Source organism: Pinus tabuliformis, chromosome 3_2 (assembly GCF_031772625.1).
Source record: "Pinus tabuliformis cultivar Carrire ecotype Pingquan chromosome 3_2, CPIR1, whole genome shotgun sequence".
Lineage (NCBI taxonomy): Eukaryota > Viridiplantae > Streptophyta > Pinopsida > Pinales > Pinaceae > Pinus > Pinus tabuliformis.
Window position 1 is genome coordinate 677825984 of NC_142302.1, and position 18073 is coordinate 677844056.

General features: G+C 41.8%; 1 protein-coding gene across 4 annotated transcripts in view; it reads right to left on the bottom strand.

Moving 5' to 3' along the window:
* LOC149182459 (uncharacterized) overlaps window positions 1-18073 on the bottom strand; it is a 328907-nt gene that overhangs the window by 52289 nt on the left and 258545 nt on the right. The window lies entirely within an intron of this gene.

Consider the following 18073-nt stretch of genomic DNA (forward strand, 5'->3'; position numbering starts at 1 on the left):
AACTACCTTGCCCGAGCAGGCACTCGAAGTCCCCTGGGGCTAAGGGTGAGATATCCGAACGGAGACACTCGATGCACTAAACAGTGCTGCAGACAGGCTAAACAGCCAGTGTGCTCTAAGTCGAAGTGACTAGCTCAAATGCACATAATCGAATGCCAAAATGAGGAGGCTCCTCTCTCCTTTATAGCGTTGGCCTCTCTGAAACTATAAGGCCCACCTCCTCCAATGTAGCCTCTCTCTCTTGCCACGTGTTCCTCTCCATCTGCACAGTCCCTCCAAGTGTCTACGTGGGCCCCCTTCTCTACGTGGTCTTTTGGCCCCCTTGGCTCCCCTTTAAGTTACAACGTTGTGCTACTAGGGAGCGACTTTATTCTAAAAGTGAGTTAAGTCCCCCTTTCCTCACCTTTTTCTTTATAAGTAACTATAGAAGGAAAAATCGAGCAAAATCAAATATTCCAATTAGCCATGGCTAATTAAGAATATTACACTTCCGCTCCATGTCTAGCCAACTCACTTAACAACACTGCTGCTTTTTGCAATAGTCTCACAGGTCCCTCTTAGAGTTGACACTTGTGCACACTCTGATCTAGCTGCCCTTCAAAGTAGCTCTGATTCCATGTTGGAATTTCCACGCATCCCACGCCTAGTTTATGCCCTAGCTAGGAACATAAACACACTGAAGATGCCCAACCAAAGACAACTTTGCACAACAAAATATAACAACAATGAGATCAATAATAGTATATAGTGTTTATGGCCCAAAACATGTTTCTTATTAGTCCTTCAATAAGAAAACCATAGGTCTCCTGTAACAGGGATCATGGCCCTTTACAAACCCCAATGCAATGTTATAATAAAAGATATACAAGTTTGTCCTTTGACAAATACAACTAAAGTTGAGGCCAATACCTTTAGTTCCTCATCTGCCCAACAAACAATAATAACAATTGTCCTTTGCCTACAAAATATACAACCAACATGATACTTAACTCACCTAGGCTTACTCATTTAACTAATGGTTCTCTACAGTTGACCAACTATCCTTTACAACCAATTACAAAACTCGTGTATCCTTATACCAATCCTTTGGTCTACTGGTTCCAACTTCTACTAGCCCTGTCCAAACATCTGTTAGCTCCCCTTTGTTGCTAAAACCTTCCTTTTCCAACCTTGACCACCTTTGTTCTGTCCTTGGCCTAGGGTTCTAGGCTTCAGCCTGCCCTAGAAGGTCTCCCTTAGTCCTCCTAAGCCTATGGTTTGTCCTGATTATCACACAACAACTCCTCGACCACCCTTTCCTAGGTTTGCAATCACTTTCCTAGCTAACGACCTCCCTGTTGGCACTAACAAGCTACTATAACAACCCTCAACCAAACTCAATCTCTCTTGTTTAGTTACGGTCAGCCCTAAGCTCAGGCTTGGTCCTCCTTAATGAGCACTCAACCCTTGTTGCGACCTCCTCTTGGCTAATCCTCGGTATATTACAGACCTTCAAACAGGCCTGGACTTCCACAGACCTACAACCATGTTCTTGGCTATCCAAACAACCATTAATCAGACCTTAGAACCACATACCACATCTCAAATCTAGGGCACGACCCTTTGTACAACTTTGTGACCTGATCTCTAGCAACAAATCTCTTCTAGCCCTAATCAACTCCCTTTAACCATAGAACCAGTCTTCCTTGAGTTGTTTTTGGCCTCCTTGCTGACGCAACACCTTGACTCAACCTCCTTCAGCTAGTTGCGGCTTCTCTAGGGTTGTCTAGGTTAAGTCTCTTCTTGTTAGCTTTTGTTTGGGGTAGTAGCGGACAGGTGTTCTAGTCTCTATGGTGTCTAAGAGGCTACGGAACACGAGATCTCCAAAGCCCATAAAAGGTTTAGCGAAAAAAGACTTGGAGACACCTCAATTAAATTAATTGGCCAATAATTAAATATTTCCTAAGTCTAACTTAGGAAAATTGGTTAATTAAAGTGAATTAATTAAGGAAGTTCAATTTTGCTCTAGAGAATCTGGAAAAGTTAATTGACAGAGTCACGATGATCTTAGCCATCGGTTGGGAAGTGATCATGGCCATTGAGACTCCAATGAGAGATTATAAGAGCAGGTTAACGGGTTTGGAGAACGAACATCGAGTGAGTTCAAGCATTTAAACTTACCTAGTTGCAAGTATTCAATAAGGGTGTAGTTGAAGCTAGGGAAGCATCAGAGGCAAGGGATCAACAAAGATTTGGGAGCAGGAGTCCGAAGGAGATTTCCTCAATATTTTCCAGTGTCCGAGATCTAGGAAGAGGAGGCTAAATTATCTGCAGAAGACATCGTATTCAGCTAGTGCGAATAGCTAGTTGACAGTGCGAGTGGCAGAGGAGCTTGTTCAGTGAGCCAGATGCTAGATCTATCATCTGGAGACAAAGCGAGTAGGCCTAGAGAAGTCCAGGAGGCAGGATAACTTGTAGGAGGGAGATTCCAAAGGCTGAACGAATTTCCAGAGGCAACAATGCGCATTTCCCAGAGGCAGTGCAAATAGCCTGGAGAAGGGATATGACATCTACTTCTATGGGAAGAAGGTGTTCATCATACACCAATACTTGAATAAGGTGAAGCATATTGGAGTTCATAGCAACAAGTTATACAAGTTGCAGCTCGACTCTCCAAAGGAACTAGTTAGCAGTAGCAATAGTAGTAGTAGTAGTAGTAGTAACAGTGGTAGATACCTAGGTGAATTGTGGCAAAGGAGAATGGAACATTTACACCATGGAGCACTAAAGATGCTCAAGGAGACAGTGATGGGTGTTCTATAATTGACCATAGATCACCATAATGTGTGCAGGGGGTGCGCATTTGGGAAATTCGCTGAGGCAACATTCCCAAGGAGTGACAATAGATCAAATGGTGTGTTGCAACTTGTATATTCAAATATTTGTGGATTGATGTCCACCAAATCTCTCAGAGGGTACAAGTACTTTGTCACCTTCATAGATGACTACTATAGGAAGGCCTGGATCTACTTTTTGAGGACCAAGGATGAGGTCTTCAGTCATTTCCAAGAGTTCAAGGCTCTAGTGGAAAATATGTCAGGGAAAAAGATCAAGGTACGTCGCATGGATAACGAAGGAGAGTACACAAATAGTGACTTCACAGGATTAGGTGCAAAGGAGGGCATCAGGAGGGAGTGGACAACTCCATACAATCCACAACAGAATGGAGTAGTGGAGCGGAAAAACAAGTCTATAGTTGTGGTAGCAAAAGCTATGCTATATGATCAAGACATGCCCAAGTTTTTATGGGCAGAGGCATGTAGCACAATGGTGTACATACAGAACAAGGTTCCTCACTGGGCGTTGGGCAAGATAACGCCAGAGGAGGTTTTCTCAAGGAAGAAACCAAAGGTTGGTCACTTAAGAATCTTTGGTAGTATAACATATTGCCATGTGCCAGATGAGAAATGCACTAAGCTAGATCAGAATGCAGAGAAGGGTACTTTGTTGGGTATAGCAAAACCTCAAAGGCATAGAAGATCTACATTTCTAGTAGCAAGAGGATTATCGTGAGACAGGCCATGAAGTTCATGGAGGGGAGGGCCTTCAAGAGATCTCGCGAGTTGCCAGCAGGTGATCAAAATGAGCCAGCAGAAGCTCCATTAGTCCAACAATAGGGACAGTCGCAAGGTTAGCAAAGTACTAGTATAGTTACCAATACGAGAACCAGCTTAGGTACAAGGGATCCAAAGAGTTCACAGCAAAGGCAGGATGAGGAGCGAGTACAACCACCCACCACTAGTGGTAGAACCAACAGAGAAGTTCATCAGACGTTCAAGAATACACAGGAGTTTATAGGAGCTCCTAGGATGGGCAAGAGGAAGCACAAACAACTAGACAGGTACCAAACATTGGTGGCACAAGTTGTTGAACCTTCAAACTATTAGGAGGTTAGACATCATCAGATGTGGCAAGATGCCATGGAGTATAGCTCCATCATGGCAAACGATGTATGGGAGGTAGTGCCTAGGCCCATGGATAGGTGAGTAGTGGGCTCCAGGTGGATCTATAAGAACTTCGAGAAGAAAGAGTATCTCAACAACCCATTGGCATTTTTAATTGGGAAGTTGTTAAGGAAGTTTGAGATTTAACAAATTATTGTCATTCCTTGGAAAACGAACAAATCTAGGAAAATAAACAATCATTTATTGCAAAGTGTAATATTCTTAATTAGCCATGGCTAATTGGAATATTCAATTTTGTTCAATTTTTGCCTTCTATAGTTATTTGTAAATTAAAAAAGTGAGGAAGGGGGACATAACTCACTTTTAGAATAAAAAGTCACTTCCTAGTAGCACAATGTTGTGACTTAAAAGGGGAGCCAAGGGGGCCAAAACGGGACGCAGAAATGGAGCCCACGCAGACACATGGAGGGACCGCACAGGAGGGAAGAAACACGTGGCAAGAGAGGAATCACGCAGGAGGAGGTGAGCCTTGGGATTGAGAGAGGCAAAGGCTATAAAGGAGAGAGGAGCCCCCTCATTTTGATCATTCTGTTATGAGCATTTGTGATAGTCATTTCGACTTAGAGCACGCTCGCTGTTTAGCTAGTCTGCAGCACTATTTAGTGCATTGAGTGTCTCCGTTCGGAGATCTCACCCTTAGCCCCGGGGGACTTCGAGTGCCTGCTTGGGCAAGGTATTTCCATTGGCATTTCAGCAGTAGTTTCATTAGCATTTCAGCAGCAGTTTCATCAGCATTTTGGAGGACTGTGCAGCACTGAGAGAGGGACGCAGTTCCTTTTGCAGGAGTTCTGGGTTGAGGGTTTGCAGTAGGATTTGTGCTGAGAGATAGAGCAGGGGATCAGCCCTTGCATATTGGAGAGTTTTGGCAGGGATTTCAGGCAGATTTCTGGAGGGTTCCATTCAGTGGCAGCACAGAGCATTGAGGGACTGCGCAGAACCTCAGGGGGTGATTTTCGCGGGTCGGCCATTTCAGAAAAGCTTTCTGGGCTTTTCTGGGTTTCTGGAGTAGAGTCCGATTCCAAAGTTTCAGCCTTTTCTAAGGTGGGGAGCATTCCCAAATCCTCATTTGATTTCTGGCAGCAGCAGCAGCACAACAGTTCTCCAGCAACTTGGACGCAGTTCAGAGAGGGGCCATTCCTTTGCTATTTTGAGTGTATTTCTTCACTTGCCTTGTGCAAGTCAAGGTGCCATCTTCCTGATCAACTCCTATACTCATTCTATTACTCAGTATAATAAAATGGCTTAGCATTCTCTCTACATTTCTTGAGTATCTGCTTATGGTTATATTGTTATGTGTTGCACCATTGTTATTTGTATCTCTTTGAGCATTTTCGGCTTTTATACCACTTGTGTGTTTCTCCTATACTCTTAGACAGAGTCTGGAAAGGGCTAGGTAGCCTCCGGTTCTCGTCCTCTTTTCAGAGGCATAGCTAGTAAATTCCCTCCCAGTCCATCTATGGTTGGAGTTTGCTTGTGTTTGAGGAATATTCCTGATAAGGGATATTACAGTGGTATCAGAGCATAGATCTGGCTCAGCCTGTGGAGCTAGCAATCTATGGGGGGAAAAACCCTACATCTGTTACAGAGGTCGGAGATACAGAGACACTAGGTGTAGGTTGGAGAACACTTACAGAGAGGGAGATTGTGTTCTGGTGGTGGACGCAGAACAGGAGGAACCTGTGGTGGACGCAAAACAGAAGGAGCCTGTGGTGGATGCAGAGCAGGAGGCTCTGATGGCAGATGATGAAAGGAAGAGATTTGCGGATATGCTCCTCAAATCGGTGCAGGGTCTGTCAAGGCAGATTGAGGTGTTGGGGCAGAGATTGACGACAGTAGAGGCTAGACAACGTGAGAGCCCACGAGTTTTCCAAGTTGGTGAGGGATCGGGCGCATCCCACCATTTGCCAGAGTAGCGTGATACTGCGCAGCAGGTGGCTTCACATGCCCCTACACGCTCTACCATGCCCACTTTCTTAGGAGCAGACATGGGGGCCATAGCCCAGCAGGAGGCAGAGCCCGGACATATGGGCGATTATTTTGCAAAGTACCAGGCCTATGGGCAGGAGTTCAGGGAGGCCCTCTCATTTAGAGATTTTGTTCAGCTCCAGCGGGATAGCAGACCCCACGACCATCACAGAGGGTACCGGCATTACCATGATGGTGACACCCACCGTGCAGCGAGTAGATTCCACTTGCCTACATTTGATGGTTCATCAAACAGTTCGGCAAAGTCTTGGGTGGAGAAGCTGGACATTTATTTCCAGCTTAACCAGATGTCAGAGACAGAGGCCATCAAGGTGGCAACATTGCATTTGGATGGTGAGGCCCAGGATTGGTGGTTTCATGGGATGGTTACACTCAGGCATTCTACAGTGACGTCATATGCTGAGTTTACCAAGAGATTGATGGAGCAATTTGATCGGAGGGATCCGGAGCAGCATTTTGTTGAGCTGACGAGGCTCAAACAGACAGGGAGCCCAAAGACCTACATTGCAGATTTCTTGAGGGTCTCCGTGATGGTGCCAGATCTATCCACAACGCAGAGGGTCTATATGTATGTTGAGGGGTTAGCAGAGCCACTTCGGGGTCTAGTCCGATCCACTAGACCAACCACACTCCAGGATGCTATCAGCACAACCCGGGACTTACAGGATGTCTTACTCAGAACCCAGACACCTTACCCCCAGAGAGACTTTCCAGTTTAAGGGGAAGGATGTGATGATTCCACCTCCAAAGGGGAATCCAAGACGAGCACAGATTGACGACGATGTCAGGAGGGAGCTGAAGAAGAAGCGGTTGTGCTTCACATGTCAGGAGCCGTGGGCACCAGGACATAGATGTGCTGCTGGCAAGGCACATTTTATTGAGGTCTTCTCCGAGAGCAGTGGAGAAGAGGATGACGAGGATGATGTGGAGGCAGGAGATAGCCATGTCGTACAGGGACCTTTGCCACCTCCACCGCCAGCAGCAGGTGGTGCATCTTTTGCACCCACCGGAGGGGCCCTTGCAGCCTTGTGAGGAGTTCCCAAGTATCTGACACTACGCGTACGAGGGACAGTACGTGGCCAGCGAGTATCAGTTTTGGTTGACAGTGGGGCGACCCACAACTTCATCGATGCACAAATGGTTGAGCGGAGAGGTATACAGACAGAGAGCTTCGATGGGTTTTCAATCTTGGTCCCAGGAGATCAGACCATGACGTGTGCTTGTTATGTTCCAAAGCTTTCAGTGATGATGGGCACCTACACATTGACTGACTACTTTTTCGTGGTCGATATTCCAGACACCAACATGATACTGGGTGTTCAGTGGCTTATCACTCTAGGGAAGGTCACGATGGATTGGAATACCCTAGAGATGGAGTGGGATGATGAGAAGACAGGGAGGCATGAGAAGATACGGGGACAGCACACATATCCGCCTCAGACTGTTTCGGCTCATCGGATGGAGGCAGTCTTCCAGAAGGGAGACATAGAGTGGGCAGTGGAGCTGCGTGCATCAGAGGCAAGGACTACAGGGCCCTAAACAAGAAGACCCTGAAGAACAGGTACCCCATACCCAGGATCGATGAGTTGATGGACGAGTTGAGAGGAGCATGGTTCTTCTCAAAGATTGATTTGAGATCTAGGTACCATCAGATTCGCGTGAGGGAGCAGGACATTCCCAAGACCGCCTTCAGGTGTCACTATGGGCACTTTGAGTTCTTGGTGATGCCTTTTGGGCTAACCAATGCCCCCGCTACATTTCAATCCTGCATGAATCACATCTTCCGTAGTCACTTGAGGAAGTTTGTGTTGGTATTCTTTGATGATATTCTCATTTACAGCAGGACTTGGGAGGAGCATCTCCAACACATTGAGACAGTATTGCGTATCTTACAGGAGCAACAGTTCTATGCCAAACTCTCCAAGTGTGAGTTTGGGTTGACGGAGATGTTGTATCTGGGACACATCATAGGGGTGGACGGAGTGAGAGTCCACGAGGAGAAGATCAGGGCCATCAGAGAATGGCCGAAGCCGAGAAACGTGACGGAACTTCGAGGATTCATTGGCATTTGTACTTACTACCGGAAGTTTGTCAAAGGTTTCTCACAGCTTGCTGCACCCCTGACAGATTTGACGAGGAAGGGGGCATTCAGTTGGTTGGATACAGCGCAGCGAGCCTTTGACAGGCTCAAGGAGGTTATGAGCAACTGCCCAGTGCTTGCGTTGCCAGATTTTATGCAGCCATTTGTTTTGGAGTGTGATGCGTCGAGAGAGGGGATCGGCGCAATGTTGATGCAAGGAGGTCACCCTATAGCCTTTGAGAGCTGGAAGCTCCTTCCGCACGAGAGGTTGTATTCTATATATGACAAGGAGATGTTGGCCATCATGCATGCATTGGCTAAGTACCGGCAGTATTTGGTGGGTAATAGGTTCAGGGTGAGGACTGATCACAACAGCCTCAAGTTCTTTTTGGAGCAGAAGCAGCTACAGGAGAGGCAGCAGAAGTGGATCAGTAAGATCCAAGCATATGACTTTGACATTGAGTATGTCAAGGGTAAGAACAACGTGGTAGCAGATGCCCTTTCACGTAGACCAGCCACGTTGTCTCTTATGAGCTTGGATACAGACTGGAGGGCTCGACTCTTAGTAGAGTACTCCAAGGACAGGTTTGCATGTGAGGTTTTGGATGGGCAGGTGGCAGATGACAGGTACAAGGTGATCGATGAGATCATCTATTACAGGGATCGGATCTTCTTGATTGAGGGGTCTCAGCTCAAGAAGAAGATACTCCAGGCATCACATGATTCACCATTGGCAAGACATCAGGGGTTTACCAAAACCTACAGGGCCATTAGAGAGAGGTTCTCATGGAAGGGCCTCAAGGAGGACGTACTCCAGCACATCCGGGAGTGCGATGTTTGCCAGAGGAACAAGGGAGAGATGAGCCATCCCGTGGGTTTATTGCAGCCTCTTCCCATTCCGAAGGGGAAATGGGAGAGTATTTCGATGGACTTCATCACAGGGTTGCCCATGGTACAGGGCAAGGATTGTATCTTTGTCGTCGTTGATCAACTGACGAAGTACACACATTTTTTTGCCATATCCGCACATTATACAGCAGCACAGGTGGCCGAGCTATTCTTCAGAGAGATCTTCAGGCTACATGGTCTTCCTAAGACCATCATCAGTGATAGGGACAGCCGTTTCATGGGTGGGTTTTGGCAGGAGCTTTTCCGGTTGGTGGGGACGGAGTTGACACCGAGTACCAGTTATCACCCACAGACGGATGGGCCGACAGAGATAGTTAACAAGTGGCTGGAGGGCTACTTGCATAACTATATCAGTGTGCAGCAGCGAGCATGGCTAAAGTGGCTGCATTTGGGGGAGTACTGCTACAATACTTCACATCACATGTCCATTGGTATGTCACCATTCTATGCCTTATATCGATATCATCCTTTATCTTTTGCTGACGTGATGTTTGGTGATAGCAGGGCTCCTAGAGCCAAGATGTGGATCCAAGAGAGTCAGGATATCCTCCGAGCTCTCAAGGATAACATGGCTACAACACAGAACCAGCAGAAGTTGTACGCCGACAGGGGTCAGGTGGAGAGACAGTTTGAGGTAGGGGACATGGTCTACCTACGATTACAACCATACTGACAGTCGTCATTGAAGCAGAAGGGGGCTGAGAAGCTCAAGCCCCGCTTTTATGGGCCATACAGGGTGATACGCAGGATTGGACAGGTTGCATATGAGTTGGAGCTGCCCCAAGGCAGCAAGATTCATAACGTTTTTCCTGTATCATGCCTGAAAAAGGCATTGGGGCAACAGGTGACAGTGACAGATGAGCTACCACCCATGGATGATGAGAGTCATTTGGTATTACAGCCAGAGGCTATCATTGATACCAGGGAGAGGCAGCTGCGGAGCAGGACGGTCCGGGAATTCTTGGTGAGGTGGAAGAATTTGCTGGATGAGGATGCCACTTGGGAGAGTGAGAAGATCTTGCAGCATCCATCACTTCAGTTGCTTGAGGACAAGCAACATTTTTTCGGGGGAGACTGTAATATTCCTAATTAGCCATGGCTAATTGGAATATTCGATTTTGTTCAATTTTTGCCTTCTATGGTTATTTGTAAATTAAAAAAGTGAGGAAGGGGGACATAACTCACTTTTAGAATAAAAAGTCTCTTCCTAGTAGCACAACGTTGTGACTTAAAGGGGGAGCCAAGCGGGCCAAAGGGGGACACAAAAATGGAGCCCATCCAGACACATGGAGGGACTGCGCAGGAGAGAAGAAAACGTGGCAAGAGAGGAATCACACGGGAGGAGGTGAGCCTTGGGATTGAAAGAGGCAAAGGCTATAAAGGAGAGAGGAGCCCCCTCATTTTGATCATTCTATTATGAGCATTTGTGATAGTCATTTCGACTTAGAGCACGCTGGTTGTTTAGCTAGTCTGCAGCACTGTTTAGTGCATTGAGTGTCTCTGTTCGTAGATCTCACCCTTAGCCGCGGGGGACTTTGAGTGCCTGCTCGGGCAAGGTATTTCCATTGGCATTTCAGCAGTAGTTTCATCAGCATTTCAGCAGCAGTTTCATCAACATTTTTGGAGGACTGTGCAACACTGAGAGAGGGACGCAGTTCCTTTTGCAGGAGTTCTGGGTTGAGGGTTTGCAGTTGGATTTGTGCTGAGAGATAGAGCAGGGGATCAGCCCTTGCATATTGGAGAGTTTTGGCAGGGATTTCAGGCATATTTCTGGAGGGTTCCATTCAGTGGCAACGCAGAGCATTGAGGGACTGCGCAAAACCCCAAGGGGGTGATTTTCGGGGGTCGGCCATTTCAGAAAAGCTTCCTGGGCTTTTTTGGGTTTCTGGAGTAGAGTCTGATTCCAAAGTTTCAGCCTTTTCTGAGGTGGGGAGCAACCCCAAATCCTCATTTGATTTCTGGCAGCAGCAGCAGCACAACAGTTCTCCAGCAGCTTGGACGCAGTTCAGAGAGGGGCCATTCCTTTGCTATTCTAAGTGTATTTCTTCAATTTCCTTGTGCAAGTCGAGGTGCCATCTTCCTGATCACCTCCTGTACTCATTCTATTACTCAGTATAATAAAATGGCTTAGCATTCTCTCCGCATTTCTTGAGTATCTGCTTATGGTTATATTGTTATGTGTTGCACCATTGTTATTTGTATCTCTTTGAGCATTTTCGGCTTTTATACCTGTTGACCACTACGTGTCAACTACCCATTAGCAGTGCACCCCCTTTTTCGCAAAAGGGATAGCGCTTGATCGATATGTCCATGCCATTCGACAGTCATCGTCGACATGATCATGTGATGTTGTAAACCCAGTCTGCATGTGTAAATTGTAAATAATCTTAGCAGATCTAAGTCATGTATGTAAATTGCCTAGATGGATCTAATTTTCTAGTGATAATCTACGTTCCAGAAGGTTTTTTGTCTCACCGATCCATGATCGGCAGAGTTTTCCTTCAACCTAACCCCAAAGTCGGAATGAATTTTGTCATTAGAATCTTAGGGGAATCCTAGTGCATTGATCTGCTAGATTATATTTGTTCGCAGAACTAGGTGGTCTATGAGGGTCTATGTCAAATGGGTTTTCCACCTTGAGATGTAAAGTTGTAAAAGTCATGATGTAAAGTGTCTTGAGGGTTATAAAATGTTTTAATCCCCTCATAAGTCCCAAGTCCTAGGTCCTACGTGATTTTTCCAAAGGCTAAGTTCGAGGATCCAAAAATAAAACAATAAAAAATAAAAGATATAAATAATAAATAAATAAATAAAAATTAAAAATAACTCAAAAAAAATTAATAAAATAAAATAAAATTTAAAAAATAAATAAAATTTTGAAAAATAAAATAAAATAATAATAAGTCAAATTTTTTAGTAAATAAATGCAGAATTTTAATTGTTTAATATATTAAAATGCATTTAAAAATTCGACCGATGTGATTAAAAGAAATCTAGATCCTCATCAACGGTCGAGATTAGTTTGACATGGATCACTCGAACTAGCCGTTGGGAATTTTTCTTTTAAATAGGGTGCTAGGAGCCATTTGAGATCAGATTTGATCTGAGAGTCAGGTGCTAAAGAAAGCTCTCTTGTAGTCATTTTTGTGCAATAAAGAAAGACTTTGGGGTTAAAAATATTGCTGGTGTTACTCTTCTGGAAACGCTGTAAGATCTTTTATTTTTCTGCCTAATTTTATTTTCAGTCATCGATAATAGCTTGATGAAGATTGATTCAGGCACAGGTATCTTGTCTGATCTCTAGGGTTTGAATGATAGTTTAGATTCTGAAATATAATGGCAGGGATCTCCATTTGATCTGGATTTCACTATCGTTTTTCCCTCTATGTTAATGGTTGATTTTAAGTTGTGCAGGAAATCTTAGTTTTGAGTTTACCGGGTGTTAGGGGAAGTTCTCGGCTGAACCAACCAACTCCCGAATTGTGTTTTCTGAAAGAGCTCAGCTAGTTCTTGATCCTTGGTTTATCATTTGAAATTTTTTATGAATGCATGAAGGGTTTTCTGAAGTATCTCACATTAAAATTAAATTATGAAAATATTACTGTGGATTATTGACAAATCTGGCTGCTTAAGAGTCCAAAATGTGTAAATATTGTAAATTTTTAACTAGCTTTAGGGTTTTCAGTTTTGTTTTTGGCACATTTTACTTGCAGGTTGCAGGTATAGATTTTAGAAGTTTTTTAGGGTTCCCAACAGGGATAATCTTCAGTGTATTTTCTAGTTTTCTGAGGGAATTTGATGGTTTATCAAAATTGTTTTGCTGCTCGGGGTTTATTTTTATTTGCAGGAAGAAATTTTTGAAAATTTTTTAGAGCAGGTTGCTGCTTCACATCTGCACACCTCATGCAGTCACCTTTTCTTTGCGTCCAATCTGCGTATCCTTCGCCTGATCCCCGCGTCCTCACTTTGTGCTGCCGCTTACAACGCTGCTATTCTTATGTTTATCCCATAGAGAACCCCAACTGTGGCTCCCTCATCCTCTACGCAGTCCCTCCATTCCGCTGCCAGCAAACTTGAAACCCCACTCATCTCCAGCGCTTCTTTTCAAACCTTCACGCTACCATTGCGCCCATCTCTCCGCGTGATCACCTTTGCTAGCCCCTTGATCCACTGATGTTGCCATTTTTTTACCCCTCTCCTTGCAACGTCTTCCATATTCCTCCTCTCAAACCCTGCAAGCTTTCATCCAGCGTTCACATGTTTTTCTTTACACTCCACGCTACCCATTGCTCGTACAACTCCACGCAGCTACCAATCAGATTTGCAAAGCAAATCTTCAGCTATCTCCACGCAAACTTGCAAAAGGAAAACGCATTATTCAAAGTGTTGCCCAACGTTCCCACGCAACCTCCATTCTGTTGTCTATGCTGTTCCGAAAAATCTCCTCATCACTGACCATTGCTCCAGCTCCCTACGCAGCGTTCTCCCTTCTGCCGTCGATTTCCCTCACTCTCCAAGCTACCAAATCCGTGTGCCTCTTGCATCGAACCATTTCACTGCTCCGGCGTGCCTTCCCTTGCCCATCCCAACTGCAAAAATTAAACGCAGAAAATCAATTTTGGTTGATACGATATGTAAAGCTTTAGTTTAATGTATATATGTTAGCATAGTTAGAGTAGATTCAGATTTTATTTATATCGTATAGTTTAGATTTGATTTTTTTTTTATTTGGTTTTTCATTTAGATTCAAATTTCTTTTATTTAGATTTTTAGAATTAAACTTTTATTTTTATATTTTAATTTCAATTAGATTTGTTTTACATTTTCTATAGTTTAGATTTTAAATTAAAAAAAAAAAAAATATATATATATATATATATATATATATAGATATATATTCTTTACATATTTCAAATAGATGCATTCGTTTTAAAATTTCATTTTTAGCTTTTAAATTTCCTTTATTGAGTTTATTATAGTTTAGGACTTCAGAGATTTTGTAAAAATAGAAAAAAAATCCGCTTAGTTTTAGATTTTTTTTTTTTCTTTGTTTTAGTTTTAAAAGTCAGAAACATAAAATTAAAAGAAAATTAAAAATTAAAAAATTAAAAAAATTTAAATTAAAATGTCCCAAAATATATATAAATATATATAGATATATCAAAAAGGAAGTCATTAAAAGTCTTTTTTTAGATCATATTTTGCTTTTAGAATTTTAAATTTCATTAGTATACTTTAGTTTTAATAATCTTTAAGTTTTATTTACTCTAATTTTTGCTTAGTTCTTTTTTGTTTTATTTTAAATCATTAAAAAAAAAAATTAAAAAAAAAAAGTAAAAAGTTATAAAAGGAATAAAATGTTTCTCTTAGTTTAGTTTAGATTTTAGTTTTATTTAGATTTTAGATTTTATATTATTTCATAGACTAGGCGTTAGTTTTAGATTAGATTTTATTTAGGATCTTAATTTTGTTTAATTTTTGGACTCAACATTTTATAAAAAAATATAAAAATCACAAAACGTAGTTTTTCCTAAAATATTTTTTGCGTCACATTTAGTCTTAGCATATTTTGTCACGTTTCCAAATTCTTGGCATATTTCGTTAAGGCTAATAGGTTTTTTTGATGTGGGATCAATATTTATCATTGTTATGTGGTTAAACATACTTAAATGTTCATCTGAAGATCAGCTATATGAAGGTGATAATTGGTCAGCATTTAAATTTTATGATCATTTAAAGCATTCAATTTTTCTTGAAGTTTAATTGTTGAAGCAATTGTGTGTTTATTGAATATCTTGTATTGCTTGGGTTATTTGATGATAAATGATTGTTAATGGTGGAATTACAAAGTTCATATTTTCTGCAGCATCTAATAAATAATCATTTAATCATTAACTCCATACAGCACTGGTACATTAATCTCTAAAATCAATCAGGTGCTAAGTTGGCTTGCTGTGTCTCCCAACCCAACTGGTCCATAGTTGGTCTTCATTCATCCCATAGGGTCTACCCCCCTTAGCCGCGGGAGACGGCTTAAATGGAGAGATTGGGGATCAGGGTGACAGCCCTTGGTCTGAGCGTTGTCGTGACAATCTGTGCGACAACATTTTTTGGCGCCATTGTCGGGGATATTTTATTCTCGGCATTTCAACGACAATCATCCTTCTCATTTCTTATCTTTTCATCTAGCCCGGCAACGCCAACATTTTTTGGCGTTGTTGCCGGGGATAGAGTTTTTCTATCCCTGGCGTTTCAACGACATTCATCTTCTCATTTCTCATGATTCTTTCATCTTTCTCATCTCTCATTTGAGCTGGCAGATTCAACATTTGTTGGCATCATTTGGATCTTATCTTTCGTCATATCAGCAGCTACTCTTCGGTTCATTTCTTGTTTGGGTGGCGACTCCATTTCTTTTCATTTACTTTTCCCAGACAAGAAGCCTCCCTCATATCTGCTTGTTGCTTGTTTGTTGGATCCTAGAATTAGATTCGTTGTTCAAGTGGCCACTCCACTTCTTTCATCTATTGATTTTTTTTTAGCAGAGATCTCGTTCTATCATCCATTTGGTCCCTCGTTATTCATCATGGATTATTCGTTTAAACCATGTCATTTTACTGATAATCTCCATGATTTTCCAGAAGAGGCCATTTCTAAATTATTTTTGTTCTCAGGTGGTGATTCAGTCGCTATTAGAAAGCATTTAAACAAGTTTACTTGTGTAATGATCATATATTGTAGACTTCCTCAATATAATCATGAAGATGTCAAAATGCGTCTATTTGTCCGTTCTTTAAAGGGTGATGCTTTGAACTGGTTTAATAATTGTCCTGAAGATTCTTTCACTTATTTAAAAGACATTGTCGATGCTTTTAAAGATAGATATGGTGATCCAGATAGCTCGCATTGTGCCCCTAAAATTATGCAACAGAATGAAAGTAATCTTGTAAAAGGTCCAGCTGTCGATGAAAGATTTCAAGACAATTCTTCATATCAGAATGTGCCATCCACTTGTACCATTGCAGATCAAATCCATGATAGTGGAAAAGCAGGGACAAATTGTAAAAACAATGTTGACAATGAAAAGGAAGATCAGAAGCAAATTATACAAGAACTAATGCGGTTGGTAAAAAATATGGAGATCAATCAAACTAATTACGCCAATGATGTGAGAACTTTATGCACGCACCTGGAAAAACGTAATAAGGAGATGGAGATCATGAAAATTAAACACTCTGATTACATAACTGACATGCAAAATCAACATGCTAAGGAAATTGGCCATGAAAACTAATCATGACACAAAAATTAGTTTTATGCAAAGCAAGTTATCAGGTTTAGAGGAAAATATGACGACCATGAAAGCTAATCATGATAAGGAGATTAATTCTATGCAAAATAAAATATTGACCATGGAAGAAGACCATGCCAGGGAAATCAGTGCTATGAAGGTTGAGCACTCTAGTCAGATGGATGCCATTAAAATACAGTTTCAGAAATTTCAACAGCAGTCGGAAGATGAAAGAAACCAGGGAACGTCAATAGATCAGGAGCCTCCTTATCTGTTACAGCAAGCTCCATCTTGTTATGAGGTCCTTTGTTCCATTGAAAATGACCTGGATAAAAGGGAAATTAATAATCAGGTTGATGCTCACACGGTTAATCCACCAGTCATAGAAGATCAAGTTATAACTCATGGCACTTGTGAGATTGATCCATCATCCTTGACAGGGCAGATGCAGAATGAAGAAAGACATGTCACGCATATCTTACATACTTCATCTGAGAGCTTTGAAGCAGAAAGTTCCACGTCATCAGTGATACAGCCTGCCACGAAGAAAAAACGCAAGAAAAAGAAAACGAGAAGAAGATTTGATGCATCAGACGGCCACGAGCAACTTGATTTTCAAATAGGAAAAATTCCTACCATGTGCAGAATTGGACATGGCACATCCGACAAGCAACCAACAGATTTGCCTGAAAGCAGACAAATGCTCAGTATACATTATATTGAACACATTTCATGCCATGGGGCATCCTCTATATTTCTAACCCTACTCCTTGTTTTTTCAGCATTTTCATTTTTGTTTTAGGATTAGATTTACTTTTCATGTTACTAGATAGTTAATAAATGAAGAGCTTATATCTTTCATGTGCTTAATGTTATATGATGATTTTTGGATGGATGCTACTTATGTTTTGTTGTGTGTTGCATGGGTGCAGATTCTGAATTCTCACATTCCTACAGTGCAGCAACGTGTCCCCGAGTAGAGCCAAATGTTGACCACTACGTGTCAACTACCCATTAGCAGTGCACCCCTTTATTCGCAAAAGGGATAGCGCTTAATCGATATGTCCGTGCCATTCGACAGTCATCATCAACATGATCATGTGATGTTGTAAACCCAGTCTGCATGTGTAAATTGTAAATAATCTTAGCCAATCTGAGTCATGTATGTAAATTGCCTAGGTGGACCTAATTTTCTAGTGATAATCTACGTTCCGGAAGGTTTTTTGTCTCACCGATCCATGATCGGCAGAGTTTTCCTTCAACCTAACCCCAAAGCCGAAATGAATTTTGTCATTAGAATCTTAGGGGAATTCTAGTGCGTTGATCTGCTAGATTACATTTGGTCGCATAACTGGGTGGTGTATGAGGGTCTATGTCAAATGGGTTTTCCCCCTTGAGATGTAAAATTGTAAAAGACATGATGTAAAGTGTCTTGAGGGTTAGAAAATGTTTTAATCCCCTCATAAGTCCTAGGTCCTAGGTGATTTTTCCAAAGGTTAAGTTCGAGGATCCAAAAATAAAACAATAAAAAATAAAAGATATAAATAATAAAAATAAATAAATAAATAAATAAAAATTAAAAATAACTAAAAAATAAAATAATAAATTAAAAAATAAATAAATAAATAAATAAAATTTAAAAAATAAAATAAAATTTGAAAAATAAAATAAAATAATAAAATAATAATAAGTCAAATTTTTGAGTAAATAAATGTAGAATTTTAATTATTTAATATATTAAAATGCATTTAAAAATTCGACGGATGAGATTAAAAGAAATCTTGATCCTCATCGACGGTCGAA